Source organism: Mirounga angustirostris, unplaced genomic scaffold (genome assembly GCF_029215605.1).
Source record: "Mirounga angustirostris isolate CCGP_5_RB_7025 unplaced genomic scaffold, mMirAng1.0.hap1 SCAF_2, whole genome shotgun sequence".
In the NCBI taxonomy this organism is placed as follows: Eukaryota; Metazoa; Chordata; class Mammalia; order Carnivora; family Phocidae; genus Mirounga; species Mirounga angustirostris.
Genome location: NW_026991710.1, coordinates 47,685,780 through 47,701,642, shown reverse-complemented (window position 1 = coordinate 47,701,642; position 15,863 = coordinate 47,685,780). Strand labels below are relative to the sequence as shown.

General features: G+C 34.4%; 1 non-coding gene across 1 annotated transcript; it reads left to right on the top strand.

Moving 5' to 3' along the window:
- Positions 1-13,652: 13,652 nt before the first annotated feature.
- On the top strand, positions 13,653-13,759 carry LOC123849081 (U6 spliceosomal RNA). Its single transcript, XR_006791924.1, has one exon. It is a non-coding gene; the product is annotated as a U6 spliceosomal RNA (small nuclear RNA).
- Positions 13,760-15,863: the final 2,104 nt, after the last annotated feature.

The following is a 15,863-nucleotide window of genomic DNA, read 5'->3' as shown; positions in this document are numbered from 1 at the left end:
GATGAAGAACATGTCATTGCTAAGCAACGGGTTCGGGCCAGCACTTTTGTTTGTTTTTATAGGATGTGACTGCAGCATTTTTCTTCAGAAAACTATGTCCATATTTGCAAAACTCAGCCAGTGTGAAGAATTTTCATATGAAATCCAGAGAGAGCCAACCACAATTCTAAGGTTAGCGTAATAGAAATTTCAAAGGTAAATTTCAGATCAAAGGGTTTAAATATACCTCAGATTCTATGACAAAACCTGTGCAAAGCAAGATCAGTCAGTAGACTCCATTTCTCACAGCAACTTTCATGACTAAAAGTTATTTTGTGGGTGGTTATTCATTCTATGTTGCCTATCTTCATGATACCATGTAGAGGGAAAAGGGGAAAGATGATTATAATCAGATAGTGTAAAGCAGTTTTATGCTTTACAAACAATATCACCTCATCAACACTATTTATTTTCTTCCATGTGCAAAGTTATGCATATAGTGTTATGGCAAAATAAGTTATTAATGTAGGGCTCGTGGCACAATCTATACCCTTTGAAATCCACCATTTGGCTTGAAGACTTAAGGCACAAACATTTGACAATCTTAATGATAGTAGTATGAAATAGGCAATATGCACTGTTTAGGTTAAAAAGAGTATAAGAATTAACAGGACATTAGAGAATGCAAAAGCAAGCAATTCAGTGTAGTTTGTTTTATGTTTATATGTGTATAGGTGTGAGATAAGAAATATTCTATGTTATGAGAATATACGTATAAGTGTATATGTGTATATATAACATAATATTGCATATGCCACACACATACACACATACATACATATGTTTTTGTGATATCTATGTGTGTTCTAGTTTAGTTCATTTCAATTAAACTCAGCACTTCTTGACTACCACGTGTATACTAAATACTTCTCAAGTGTAAATTTGTAGTGAGGTGAGGACAGGTGAAAATGATGAATAAACTTTTCAATTGTGTAAACATCCCCATCAAGAGAGGAAAAGGTGGTGGAATATATCTCCAGCAAAGGTTAACAGACCTTTCTTTGTTTTAGTTGATTCTTTTTGAACCTTCTAATAAAATGTCTGAGCTGGAGCTAGTCCTTAAAATGACACGAGAACCATTTTGACATTCAGATCTGTCTAAACTAGACAGATGTTCCGTGCTAAATAATTTGGATTTCATGTAAAAAATGATAAAACTGTATTTTTTATCTTTATTTTATATTTATATTTTGAATGACTGTTCTTTGATATAAACAGAGGCAGCCAAATACCCTTAGACTGAGATCTTTAATTGAAAGCAATTGCTTTGGGTAATTAATTTATCTTTCTTTTTTTTAAAGTAACCTTATCTATAAAATAGAAAAAGTCTTATCTACTCCATTATATGTTGGTTGAACTCATATCTGTAAATGAGTGTTAAGTATTACGCATATTTTATTGTCTTTTCAAGTTCATATCAAGACCATATTATGTATGCGATATGTAAACTATGAGTCATATTATCTTTGACTTTCTCTTTGCTTTCAACAATGTGTGTGATATTTCTTCAAGGTGCTACTTGACAATGTGAGGTTAGAGTAGTTTAGCCAAATACCTGTGGAGAGGGTGATGATGTCTTGTGCCTTCAAGATGGTGCCAGCAAGCTTATCATCCATCTTAATTTCTCACGACATGTTTATCTACCTAATTCACTGTGGCATGAAGGAGAGATGAAGACTGTATCCTTTAGGTAAACTCAACAATATGCAATATCCTTTGCACCTCATTAGACCTATATATTAAAAAGAAAAGAAAAGAGATAAAAAAAAAAAACCTCTGTTATTTAAATAGCCAATTAAGAATTCTCTTTACAAATCATGACAACAAACGGATTTTGAGAAGAAGCTTATGCACCAACAATCATAGATCAGAAACAATCTGCTACATGAATACTCTCTTGCCCTTTAAACAAAGTTTATATAACCTTGTTAGTATTATTTTCACAGCTCATTTTTTAATTCTGTGCCAACAAGTACCTTTGTGGGGGATTAAAATCCAATAACCACAAAAATATGTGGGAGGAATAGAAGTATGAGAATATTTTAAGTTACACTATTACTTTAAACTGAAGACTAAATAATGTTTATCCTTTGTTCAGAGAAAAGATTATATGCCATTTTTAGATGCTATATCTTTAAAGCCCCCGGAATTCTGACAGCATCTAAATTTGTTAGTTAGTCTCAAGAATAATACAAGTAGCTATATTCACCAAAATATAATATTATAAAGCCTATAGATTTATTTTAGTACATTTATTTAAATAAATTTTAAATGGAGTTTCATGCATGGTTTATCTAATATCAATTTCCTAGTAGTTTGGGGTTTGTGGTATTGTAAGTTATATTTAGTGCAATGTAATATTTTTAGGCTATTCATCTGTTCCAGATGTTCACTTAGTTTTATTGTCTATATTGAGTAGGTTACCAGATGCCCCTACCCTCATTCCATGGCACAGGGCTCCCTCCTCCATATCAGTACCACTCGACAGAGCAACACTACCTCCAGAAATTGATGCTGTTTTCCAAAGGATGATATTGTCCAAGGCTTGTCCTAGATATGCAAGAAATAAGAACTTCAGGATACATTATGTTTGAGTGGTACTATTTAATCAAAGAATTTTAACTTCTCTCTGGCTTTCAATCACTGGTTTTTGTATCTTACTTTATTTTCTGAAAAATACAATAGAATCATTTACTATATTTAAAACTAAACCTAAAGTGTATGGAAATGGAATTTTTGAGCAGGAGGGTGTAGGGATAGAGTTGCTGGGTAGGATGTCTCATACACTCAGCATGGTATATGAAAACTCTGGCCTTGGAAACTAACAGACCAGTTAGTTGGAGCTCCAGTTCCACGATCTGATAGCTGTGGGACCCTACAGAAATTACTTAATTTCACTAATACTTATTTCTTCATTTATAGCATGAGGATGATAATATCTATTTCAAGGAGTTCTTGAGAGAATAAGTGAGATATTGTAAACATTGTTTATCACTGTTCTCAGCATAGTGTTGAATAAAGACATGTTTTTCAAAGATAATTTTTCCCAATAGAAATTTAATGATCCTTTGTTAAACTGGTTTTGTACAGTTACAAAAATGGAACTTCATTATTAATATTTTTGAATCTGGGAGCTATGAAGAGAAGTGATAACATGTTCTTTTCTACATATCTCTCTGTATGTCAATCTTATATATTCACTCTATATATCAATCTCGTGTAAATATAAAAAGGTGATATTTTTAAAACATAGCTGGGAAAATTGCTTATCTATTTCTGGGCTCTATTTTGGACCCAAATTATCTAAATTAGTATTATCCTAGCATTCCAACTGTAGACATGGATAAATTAGTTGTCTCTCCTGTGGCCTAACTTGTGTAGCTGATTTTGTACATACAAATGTAGTATAAATTGCTAACATCAAAGCAGTATTCTAGACAGAACATCTTCAGGTTCAGGGGGCAGGTTTATAAAATGTGGATTTTCATCACAATATTTCTATATTAAATGGGCCTCACAAACCACTACAGATGAAGTCCTAAGACCGTTTTATTATTGAGATAAAATTTTGAAATCGAAAATGGTCTAAAAGTTATTTTCCTTTTCTTAGTTGACAAAATGCTCTTATTTTTAGCTCTCCCTGAAGAAATATATTGATTACTGATTTCTTTTTTTTTTAAAGATTTTATTTATTTATTTGGCAGAGATAGAGTGAGAGAGCACAAGCAGGGAGAGCAGTAGGTAGGGGGAGAAGCAGGCTTCCCGCGGAGCAAGGAGCCCGATGTGGGACTCGATCCCAGGACCCTGGGATCATGACCTGAGCCGAAGGCAGATGCTTAACTGACTGAGCCACCCAGGCATCTCTGATTTCTGATTTCTTAGCTTGTTTTAAGAAACAGTAAAGCAAATTTGCCTTCTGTTGTCACTATTCTCAAATATGTATTTAGACGTAATTTTCTTTGATAGTAAAATAGATAGATAGATAGATAGATAGATAGATAGATAGATAGATAGATAGAGATGATTGAAAGATGCCTCTTTTTAAAAATGCCAGGGCAGTTAGCACAATGTGTTATATTAGTTTCGAGTATACAATGGAGCAATTCAACAATTCCATGTTTCTCAGGGCTCATCAAGAGAGGTGTGACAGATGCCTTTTACAACTATAATTCATAGGTATGTATAGCATGTCAATCCTTATATTTTGAAATATAATCTCATCACATAGAACAGAAAGTATGTTTTGATTTTTCAATATTTCTTATTAGCAACATTATGGGATTTATTTCTCATATGAGAAAACACACCAATGAAGGTGTAATTCCAAAGATGTTTTAGTGTCTAATTCCATCTTGTGAAAATTTGAATTGAGATGGAAAATAGATTGTTAAAAACAAACTGTAGAATGCTTTCATGGAAGACAAGGTCAACTTGAAGGATGAAAGATGGGTTGACATTGTTTTCAACAACCCAGCTTCATTATTCTGAGCATGTAATACATCTATAATATTCTACTAAACAATTGAATCAAATGTTAATTTCTTTCTCTGGTCGCATGTCCATGTCATGAATAGCAATGATTTAAAACATTATAATGGAGGTATTTGTAAGATACTGAACTGCTCGAGGAAAGATTCACTCTTCATGTCGGTAGTATTGTGTCTTACTCTCCCACTTATAATACCAAAATACTTCACCATGATTGATGCTGGGATAGTGAGCCAACAGAAGCAATAGTGATTTGCCAGTTGGTTTTTTGCTATTACCATTCAGGAATATTGCAACTTAGTACTATTACTTTTTTCAAAACTTGAATGAATTGAAATATCATCTTTAACAAATAAGTATAAACTGAATGGTATCCATTTCCCATGCTATGGTTGTTTTTGTTTTTTTGTTTTTTTGTTTTTCCACTCATGATAAATTTAACAATGATAACTTCCAACCTGATAGCTCAGGCAAGTGATGACCTGTGTGCATTCTTAGGAAAGTGATCGAACAGGTATTAGGCATCTTCTAAAATGATACCTTATAGTTGTGTTTGAATCTAGAAACTCATCAAGCTATCAACTTTTTATACCTGCTTACTCTATACTCTTTCTCTGAAGTTCTTGTACCTAATATCTTATTAGAAATTCTTGGTAGCGGGGCGCCTGGGTGGCTCAGTCGTTAAGCGTCTGCCTTCGGCTCAGGTCATGATCCCAGGGTCCTGGGATCAAGCCCCGCATCGGGCTCCCTGCTCAGCGGGAAGCCTGCTTCTCCCTTTCCCACTCCCCCTGCTTGTGTTCCCTCTCTCACTGTGTCTCTCTCTGTCAAATAAATACAATCTTAAAAAAAAAAAAAAAGAAATTCTTGGTAGCAGATGTGTTTAAAAATTCATAATCTCCCTAAATATATACATGTAATACAATTCATTAAAGTATATTACATACTCTAGTTAGCAAATCGGTTTTCTACAGGGTTTACCGTAGCAATTCTGAAACTATTTTATGTGTATATAAGGATGAGTAAATACTTAAGGGTATTGTAGATAAAGAGAGCAATGTTTGTCACTGTTGGAGAAAAATGATAAATATAAGTATTATTTATAATATATTTCATTATTTATAATATTATAAGTAACAAAAAGGAGGAGACTAGAATAATTCCTGTGATACTAAATTAGAATCAGAAGTATGAGTATGATACAAATGTATTAAATAATATATAAAATATTATATATAAATATATATTATATAATATATACCATAAATATTATATATATTGATCGATTAGTATGGATGCATGTGTAAGTAGTTTCGTGTGTATGTACATATGCATGATTATGTACATAATCATGCATATGTACATAATCATGCATATGTACATACACACGTGCTATGGACACACACACACACAATTTCTATGCTTAATCAACTGAAAGGGCCTCAAACCAATGATACCCTAGTAGCAGTGAACACAACTGAGGTCTAGATCATGGTTTCTAAATACCATTCCCCAGTGAAAAAAAAGAACCACAGAGCTACTAAAAGAAGTACTTGATTCCACAGCTTCTGTAGTGAAAATACAAAGTAAGGTAAAAATACTTTGTGGTGCCAGAACCAGTGGTGTTCCAAAAAGAGTGAGATCATTTCAAAAGGACAAAGGAGCCAACCTGAAGAAACTACCAAAGGCCAAGCTGGAATAATCAAAGCAACAAAATAAACTGTAGTATTGAATTATAACTGATAGAATAAAACAAGTATCCTTGAATTTCATAGTTACATGAAATAATACTTGAATAATAAATAAATGTAGGCGAGAAGGGACAGTTTTCCATTATACAAGAATTAAAATTTTAAAATGTAGCAGGAATGAAGAAAATATAAAATCAGTATTAAGCAAATATTAGATTAATAACTACTGCAGGCTGTGGCGCCTGTGTGGATCAGTCAATTAAGGGTCTGCCTTTGGCTCGGGTCAGGATCTCAGGGTCCTGGGATGGGGTCCTGTGTAAGGTTCCCTGCTCAGTGGGAAGTCTACTTCTCCTTCTCCCTCTGCCCCACCTACTCATGCTTTCTCTCCTTCTCTCAAATAAATAAAATCTTAAAAAGTAATAATAATTACTGCAGACCAGCTCCACACGTGGATGGTAGATCAGTGACCAAAGTTTGAAAATTGGGTATCTACATGGTCTAAACGTGTCTTTCCCAAGGTATTTTTAATTATAAAAGGAATAATAGAGGAACGTCTGGGTGGCTCAGTCTTTAAGCATCTGCCTTCTGCTCAGGTCATGATCCCAGAGTCCTGGGATGGAGTCCCACTTCAGGATCCTTGCTCGGGGGGCGGGGAGCCTGCTTCTCCCTCTGCCTGCCGCTCCCCCTGCTTTTGCGCTTTCTCTCTCTATTCCTGAAATAAATAAATAAAATCTTTAAAAAAAAGAATTAATAGCAACTTTACAGTAGAGAAACCTGGCAGACAACTTCAAAAAGCTATCAAGGTTAACATCATCTGCCATAGATCCTGGACCACCTGATACCATGCACTGAAAAGGACATATCCTCACTTCTGTTGTATTCTTGTCAAAAGTGCAGAACTTGAACCGAATCGGAAAATATCAGACAAATCCAAATTTAACAACAGTCCACAAATAATTTATTGATCCTCTTCAAAAATTCAAGGATCACGAGGGCGCCTGGGTGGCTCAGTTGGTTAAGTGACTGCCTTCGGCTCAGGTCATGATCCTGGAGTCCCTGGATCAAGTCCCGCATCAGGGAGCCTGCTTCTCCCTCTGACCCTCCCCCCTCTCATGTGCTCTCTGTCTCTCTCATTCTCTCTGTCTCAAATAAATAAATAAAATCTTTAAAAAAAATTTTAAAAAAAGATTTAAAAAAAAATTCAAGGACCACGAAAGACGAGGAATGACTGGGAACAATCACAGATGGGAGAAGATTAAGGAGACACAACGACTGAATTACTTCATAAAAGACATTCTTCCCAACTTGAGGAGTTACTTTATAAATCAATGTAAGTGTTCAACAGTGGTATTGAATTTTTTAAATGAATCCTTTGAATATTGCTTGTATTTTTTACAAAAATATTTGGACATCTTTAATCAAAGTATTCAGCAAATGCAACTTAAGAACAATTCAGCTTCCAAAGCTTTTAGGGAAATGTAATTATTGACAATCTTGCAAACAGGCAGACATTGTAATGTATCTCTTAAAAAAGAGGGAGCTAACAAATGTAGTAAAGAGCTCAAAGGGTATACTGGATTTAACTTGAAATTACCAAGTTGCAATTTGGAATGTCTCAACTTCTGGTAAAATATATATATATATTTTTTTTTTAAAGGAATCCATATTTCTAAATGAATAAATTTATATTCTGTAGTGGAATTGAATAAAAATGAGAAGACTTATTTTTTGCTGCATCTAAATTGAGCAAAATATAAATAGTCATAGAGAAAATGGATTTATGAGATTTTTCTTATAAGAACAATTTTTGGAGAAAGGTAATTTGAATGGAGGCCAATGGCAAATGTCTATTAAAATAAATAATTGGATTGAAATATTTACTCATTTAAATATAAAAATATTATAATTAAGAATATCTTTGATTGCACAGAATATGCTCTGAGCTTACCAAGTACCTCAGCCTGTAGAGTATAAGTTAAAACTATTACTGTCAGCAGAGAAAACGTAGTTAATGGTGTGCATAATATCACATTTAGTAACCATAGAGTTCAACTTTAAGTAAGATTGCAGGGAATTATATGAAAAAAAATGAATATCTTGAAAAATGTATCCTTCAGAGAAACAATATAGTATTAGTGACATAGTGTCAGGGATAAACACAACTAAGAAATTTGGTGGCTATGCACCATAATTATTACATCCCCTATATTATTTTTAATGTTTGATTAATAAATGCATATGTTTTGTTTTAATGCATATATGTTATTTTTATTACATTATAAAGAATAAAAATAAAACCTCATTTGAAACAGAAACAAAAACCCACAATGCCATTATGACATCTAATAAAATTAACAATAATTCCATGTCAAAAAGAAAAAAAAGATTTTTTTCTTAAAATAGTGTTTGAATATATTATCAATTTGTTAGTTATTACATAACTCTTCCAAAAAATATAACATTTTTATGAATTTTAACTCCCACTCTCTTACAGTGCCTCTGTTGAACAATATAGATTGTTTCATAAAAAAAGCTATTTAATAGATACAGTATTAATTCACTTACTGCAAACATGCAATCCAAATAAGAAAACAGAAATAAATAGTGTTAGAGATATGAGGCAAACAGGAGAGAGGTGCATCCTGCCACGCTAGGATTGTAAACAAGCACAAGACGGTCAGGAAGGCTCTTTGGGTAGAGCACAATGAATCCCAAAAGTTGAAAATGCTTCAGCTCTGTGAAGAAAAGAGAAAGTGTTTAGGGCAAAAAGCACAAGAACAAAACGGGAAAACATTTGACAAGCCCCAGAGATTGAAATCTTTCGAAGACTGATGTCGCTGGGTACTGTGACTCAGGGAGAGTGGCGTGTGATAAAGTTGGAGGAGTGGGCAGTGAACAGAGATGCCTTGTTCTAGTGTAGGTCCCTAGGAAACACACTCTATGACAGCGATTTTCATATAGGAATTTTTTTTCTGAGAAGTGTTTTCAATAACAAGTGTAAGATAGTGAGACAAGCACAACTGAGCATACAGAGAAGTTGAATGGGCATGTACTGTGTATATGTCATATATCATAGATCATATATATCACGGATCATATGTATCATAGGAAATGGGTTGCATCATTCAGAGAGGAAAAAACTGGAGCGTTATGCACTGACTTTTACGTGCTTTGGCTTAAAAGCAAAATAAGTCACTCCTGCGCACAGCCTGTTGACTAGAGTGGTAATTTGGCCCTACTTAGTTGCATGGGACCTGAAAAATGTGTAAAAAATAGATGGAATGTTTGGTGAGTTATGCCCTCCATACAGGAGATAAAAGAAGTATTCCATATAATCAGTATCTATCTACATTGCCTATTGTAGCCTAATAAAGGTATCAATAACATTTTTATGTGTCTCTACATGTGAGATTAGCATTAAAAAAATAACCACGTGTATAAGTAGAAACCCAATACATATCTGTTGAATAAATAACCTCAATGTTGAATTGAATAACACTCCATGTATATTCATTTTGTATCAATTTTTATCTATATTGTTATTTCAACACTATTCAGATTTCCTCCAAATGGATCCTCCTTGCAAAGTTCTGTTCCTCAAATCTTGAATTAATTGAAATATATGTTTTAATGTTCCAGCATCAAATGAATGTTTGAATAATTTGGTAGAAGGAAGGTGATGAATAAGTACATACTGTTTCTGCAAGATGATCATCTCTTCTTTTAGAAATATTACCTACATAATATCTATTCTGTTTTTATTGTACTCCACCTGAGTGAACTACCATATTTATTTCAAATAGTATATTCAGAGACAGAAATATTACCAACAGCTTTCTTTACGATCGTTTTGGCCTTACCCTGGGGTAAACTAGGGTCAAATTTCATTTATCACTTGACAACTATGAAGCTTATTCTGATCAATAGATTCCAATGGCATCCAGCTCATATATCTAAACAGCAACAGGTTCCAGAGCAAAGGCTGGAAGGGTGCACATCTGTTCTACAAAACAACATATTTCCTGAAAGTTATACACAGTCACATTATTTGCCTCTTTAGGTATAGGCAACACTAATTTCAGATGATAAAGCAGAATAGAGTTTTCCTAAGTGAAGGTGGGATAGGGGATTGGAGGGGAAGATGAGGGAGATTTGGCGAATCAGGGTAAGAGTCACAACACTCAGGCATTAAAAAAATATATAGCCTTGGTTTCCCAGATCTAGAGAAGTTTTTCTCTCTTTTTTTTTAAATATTTTATTTACTTATTTGACAGAGAGAAAGAGAGAGCACAAGCAGAGGGAAAAACAGGCAGAGGGAGAGAGAGAAGAGGTCTCCCCGCAGAGCAGGGAGACCGATGCCATGCGGAGCTTGATCCCAGGACTCTGGGATCATGACCTGAGCTGAAGGCAGACGCTTAACCAACTGAGCCACCCAGGTGCCCCAAGAGAAGTTTTTCTATGACATGAAGTAGAATGCTAGGCAGTTGCTCAAAGATATATGTGTAAGGAAATGATGGAAATTGCTTGGGAGATGGAAAAGTTTTATATCTTATTTGAAGTGATGATTGCTTGGGTATATACATTTACAAAAACTCATCAGTTGCATGCATATAAGAGCTGTGCATTTCATCCTGTGTAAGTTTTTTTTTTTTTTTTTTTTTTTGCAAAACAAAAATACAATGTAGCTTCTTTGGAAACTTCAAAAATTAAACTACCATAAAAAATGTGAAAGATGCAGTGATAATGATTCCTACAGCATTTTCCATTTAATTCTCCAGTAGTATAAGTGCAAGACTGAAGGTATTGAAGAATAATTATCAGAAATAACAATAGTGTCAGAATTGGTATTTTCTACTAAGCAAATTATTCCAGTCCCTAGCAGTTAGTGTTCAGTTATTCCAAAGCAAAATGATCTAGTTCTTAGCACCTCATATGCATCTATTCTTCTGGAAATGGATTTTTCTTCTTTTTTTTTCCTCTGATAACAATCAACTTCAAAAGGAGTTTGCTTTCATCTGAAATATGTCTTGCATTGTCCAAAATTTATTCACATAGACTTTGACTATGTAACTATTTCAAAGAGTTACACTGTTACACTGCTTTGAGCTAATAAGAACTAGAACATAGAAATGGACAGGTACTCTGAATGTCTTGGTAGTTACGCACATGTAAAGAGGGTTAAAGATAAATTATTTGAAATTGCAAAAACCTGCTGCATTAATAAAATCTTATGTTAGTGTTCTAGGGACATTTTTGCATAATCTCTCAAAATTAAAGGAAACTGTGTATATCTTCTACATACTTTTACTAAGATCCCATCTCTGATACCTTCATAATTCACTTGCCAGTTTTGAGTGAGCCATGCAAGGAAATTCTATATATTGCATGCTACAGTGCAAGTAACCCTTCCTATTGGCTCTTAAGGCTTTGCAGATTCAATTGTCCTTGAGAGTTTGTGGCAGAAAGAGATGCGATATGGACTCTGAAGAAAACTAGAGAAACAAAATCATAACATCAGTCCCTTACTTTTGGAAGCAAAGCCATGCTCCCTTTTTGTACAACTAACTCTCCTTTGAGAACATCACTCCTTTCAGTAATACAAAAGGAACAAACATATAAATAAATAAAGTTTGTCCAGTAACTTGAGAGAGTCTATTTCATTGGAACAAATTAGGTCATGGTCACATCTCTGAATTAAATACAGGCTGGGAAATTAAGCATTTTGATTAGCCATTTCTGAATCACATATGCCCTTGGAGCTTGGAGGCAAGTATAGAATCACCTGTTGCCAATGGAAGCCAAATCAAACATAGGCATAAGTGAGTGTTAGCATTAGCAAAAAAAATTAAAAAAAAAAAAAAGGTAAATCTGCTGCAGTTTTATATTTACCTATCATTGCACTTTCTCTGATTGGTAAGACCCAAAGTCATAACTGGAGATGTAAAATTGTGCCTGAAGTTGGAGTATGTCCTTTTTATTAGTTTAAAGGTTAAAGGTAAAGAAACTCTACCACAGGCATTCACAATGCTAAATATTTAAAGAAAATTTCCACCCACTTTTCATCCTTTTCATAACTCTAGGCCATACTATTACTTTTCCTTCTTTTTTTTTTTTTTCCCAGAGAAGTGAGGAACATTGTCCACGTGTGTTCTTCTATCATTTCCCCATCTCTTGTCCCGCCAATCTCCCTCTTCTGATGACAGTGGTGTGGGACAACAATGAGAATGGGTCTTGTCCTCACCCTGGCAGATACTTCAGGATAATTTGACAGGTATCTACACACCTTTTGTAATTCCAAACACATGAGATACAATGGGCATGGAATGTTATTGACAATGTATCTTTCATATTTTCTTTTTCTGATTAACTTGTGGATTTCTTTGACTAGTTCAAAGTAATATAGATGTAGGGAGTACACAAAAAGCTAAATATATAATCAAAGCATAAAGATTTAAAAATTCCATCACTTCATTGAAATTTATGGAGAACAAACATAGTAATTATTTTGATTATAATTATAATTGTTTTAATTACAATAATCTGTACACATTTTTCTAAAACCCAAAATCAAACCAAGAAATATCTTGTGCCTGATAAGATAGCTTTATTTTAACTTTAACTATTTCAAAGACATCTTCTAATACCTTTGTAAAGTATAATTTTTGTTTGTGAAAAAATCTCACAGTCTTCACAAACACTATAGCTTTATTGCTGTACATGGTCAATTTAACAGAGTAACTTAAAATTGTTCTCTTAAGGTATGATTCTTTTTCAAGAATTTAGGAGTACAGGATAGAAATAGAATGAACAAAGTCTCCTTACTTTCATGTTTTTATACCTAGAGAATAGGTTACATTATATATGAAATCAGGCATATCCACAGACTGGGGTGGAAGCTAATAGGCAATAAGATGATAGGAAAAAGTTATTTTTAAATAACAGAAAGCTTTGTTGGTACTGAGTAACATTTATTTTAAAGAGGAAGAAACACTCTAGATTGATTTTAATAGCTGGGAGAAAGGCATGGGGAAAGGTTGCAGGAGATCAGCAGGAAGGAAATGACTGTTGATGAAGTTCGTTCATTCTATTAGGCTTAATCTTCCTTATTCCACTTCATTTTCTCAGGAACATTTTGAGGTTGCTGTTATTCAATATTTATTTCATGAAAGCTAACTCTGAGTTAAGTAACTTCCCCCAAAGTTTTCAGAGTTAGAGTGGTCAGAATCAAGAAACAAATGGTGAGTGCATTATTGCATTCACAGCTAGCCCCAAAGTTCCTTGTGAGGGAGAATTTTCTTGTTAAGGAAAATGTTTTTATGGAGTCAATTAGAGTAGAAGACCATGGCCTCTGGGAGTACATGGAGGCAGGAGCTCAAACTGCAAAAGAAAACAAAAAATTTAAACAACAACACTTTTCATTAAAAGAAATAAAATTGAGTGCCCACTTGGGCAGCACAGATACTAAAACTGGAAGGATACAAAGAAGATTAGCATGACCCCTGCACAAGGATGACACCCAAATTCATGAAGCATTCCATATTTTTTTTAAAAAACAAACCAACAAAAAATAAAATAAAATAAAATAGAATTGGGGGATCACTATTTTGGTATGCTCATGAAAGGAAAGACAAAAAAAAAAGGAAAAGGAAAAAAAGAAAGACTGAAAACAGTTTTTATAAAACTAGCTCTATATGACCTAAAATTCAAAGAGAAGTCCCAGGGTAGACAAAGAAACTTTGAGGAACAAGAATTCTGAATGCAAAGTAATTTTGCCTTGTATTCCTTAAATCCTCAGTCAAGACTGATGAAAACTTGGTCAGGAGAGTTTTGCTGAAGGGGCACCTGGGTGGCTCAGTTGGTTAATCGTCTGCCTTTGTCTCAGGTCATGATCCCGGGGTCCTGGGATTGAGTCCCACATCGGGCTCCCTGCTCAGTGGGAGGCCTGCTTCTCACTCTCCCTCTGCCTGCTGCTCCCCCTACTTGTGCCCTCTCTCTCTTTCTATCTGTCAAATAAATAAATAAAACCCTTTAAAAAAAGAGAGAGTTTTTTTGTAGTTATTGTGGTGGCTTGGTGAAATATGAACATGGGTCTAGATTTCAAACCTGGAAGACATGTGTGAAGCAAGCACACCTATGTGATAGGAAAAGCCTGGAGTTTGAGACTCCTCAGTTCACAGAATTTTTTCTTCTTGTCAATTCACCTAGATCTTAGTCATAAAAGATTATCTAACACCTCTCTTTCATTTGACTTGTTTTCTTAGCTGAGCACTAAAGAAATAACTTACAGGAAAGCACAATTTAGGTAAATTTGGTCTGAAATATTACTAAAAACTTCTGGAAATTTAGCATGAAATAGTGAAAATCCAGATAAATGTATTTTTTTAAAGAAAGAAAATGATGCAGGTCTATTGGTTTAAAACACATATTAAATTAAAGTGTCTCTAAGCAGAGACTATGTCAGCTTATTTCAATAAATAGATAAAATAAATTTGTAATTAGGAGCATCTGCTTGGTTATAAACACACATATGTTGTAGCCCATTAACTGAGTTTATTCTCTTAAGTAACATGTTCCCTATAGTATTACTTGCAATTTGAGTCTCTTTAGAAAAACACTTCTAGATATATATTGAAGTTCTGCATTATGTAGTGGTTGAGACCATGGGATATATTGTGAAGAGAATGTGGTTCAAATCCTGGCTTAGCAACCTCATATTTGTGTGGACGTGGGCAAATTTCTTACCTTCCCTGAGCCTTTGTGTGCCCTTCAAAACAGTGGGGTTTTGGCTATCTATCTCTGCCTAAGGAACCATCCCAAGCTTACAGATAAAAACAACAACCACTTTCATAAGTTCACAATTCCATGGAAGACGAATTCGGTCCTGGGACAAGGGGCCTGTGGTCTCTGATTCCAGTATCTGGTACCTGTGCTCTGGCATTTGACTGGGCTTTAGTGGTTTCACCATGATTATCCTGCCATCTTAATGCTCCTTGGCCTCTCTTTCTCCACGTGGTATCTCATCTTTCAGGATCTTTCTAAGTTTCTTGAGCTTTTCACAGTATAGAAGACTTAGGGATGTTGCAAATCCTACATAGGGGCTGGTTTCCAGGAGACAGGAAGAGACAGAAAGTAGAAGTTGCTAGGCCAGTCAAGGGCTATATGAAATGGCACAGTGCCAGTCCCACTGTGTTCTTTATTAGAGGATAGAGAGCCTGACCAGACTCAAGAGTGGAGAAGAGTTAGGACAATTTGATAAGGAATGGCAAAGTCATGTTGCAAAAAGCATGTCCAATGGGAGGTATGGTTCTGGCCACTTTTAAGAAATATAATATGTCACATGGGATAATGATGCCTATCTTGTAAGGGCTTTGTGAAGTTTAGAAGATGTATCGGGATCTGGCACACACTCAGCACTCAATAAATGGTGGCAGTTTATTAGATTGGACAGCTCAGTTTGGATTATCACAAATTCTCAAATAGTAAAATTGAAGTTAGGACTATTTGAAAAATATTGTGATTTGACCATAGTGCTAAATCAAAATAAAGAGAAAATTAAAATGACAGGATTCTAGTACAAAATGCATAAACCCACCACAATATTTATACAACTATTTTTACTAATGCCATGCATTAACACTGTCAACTCTT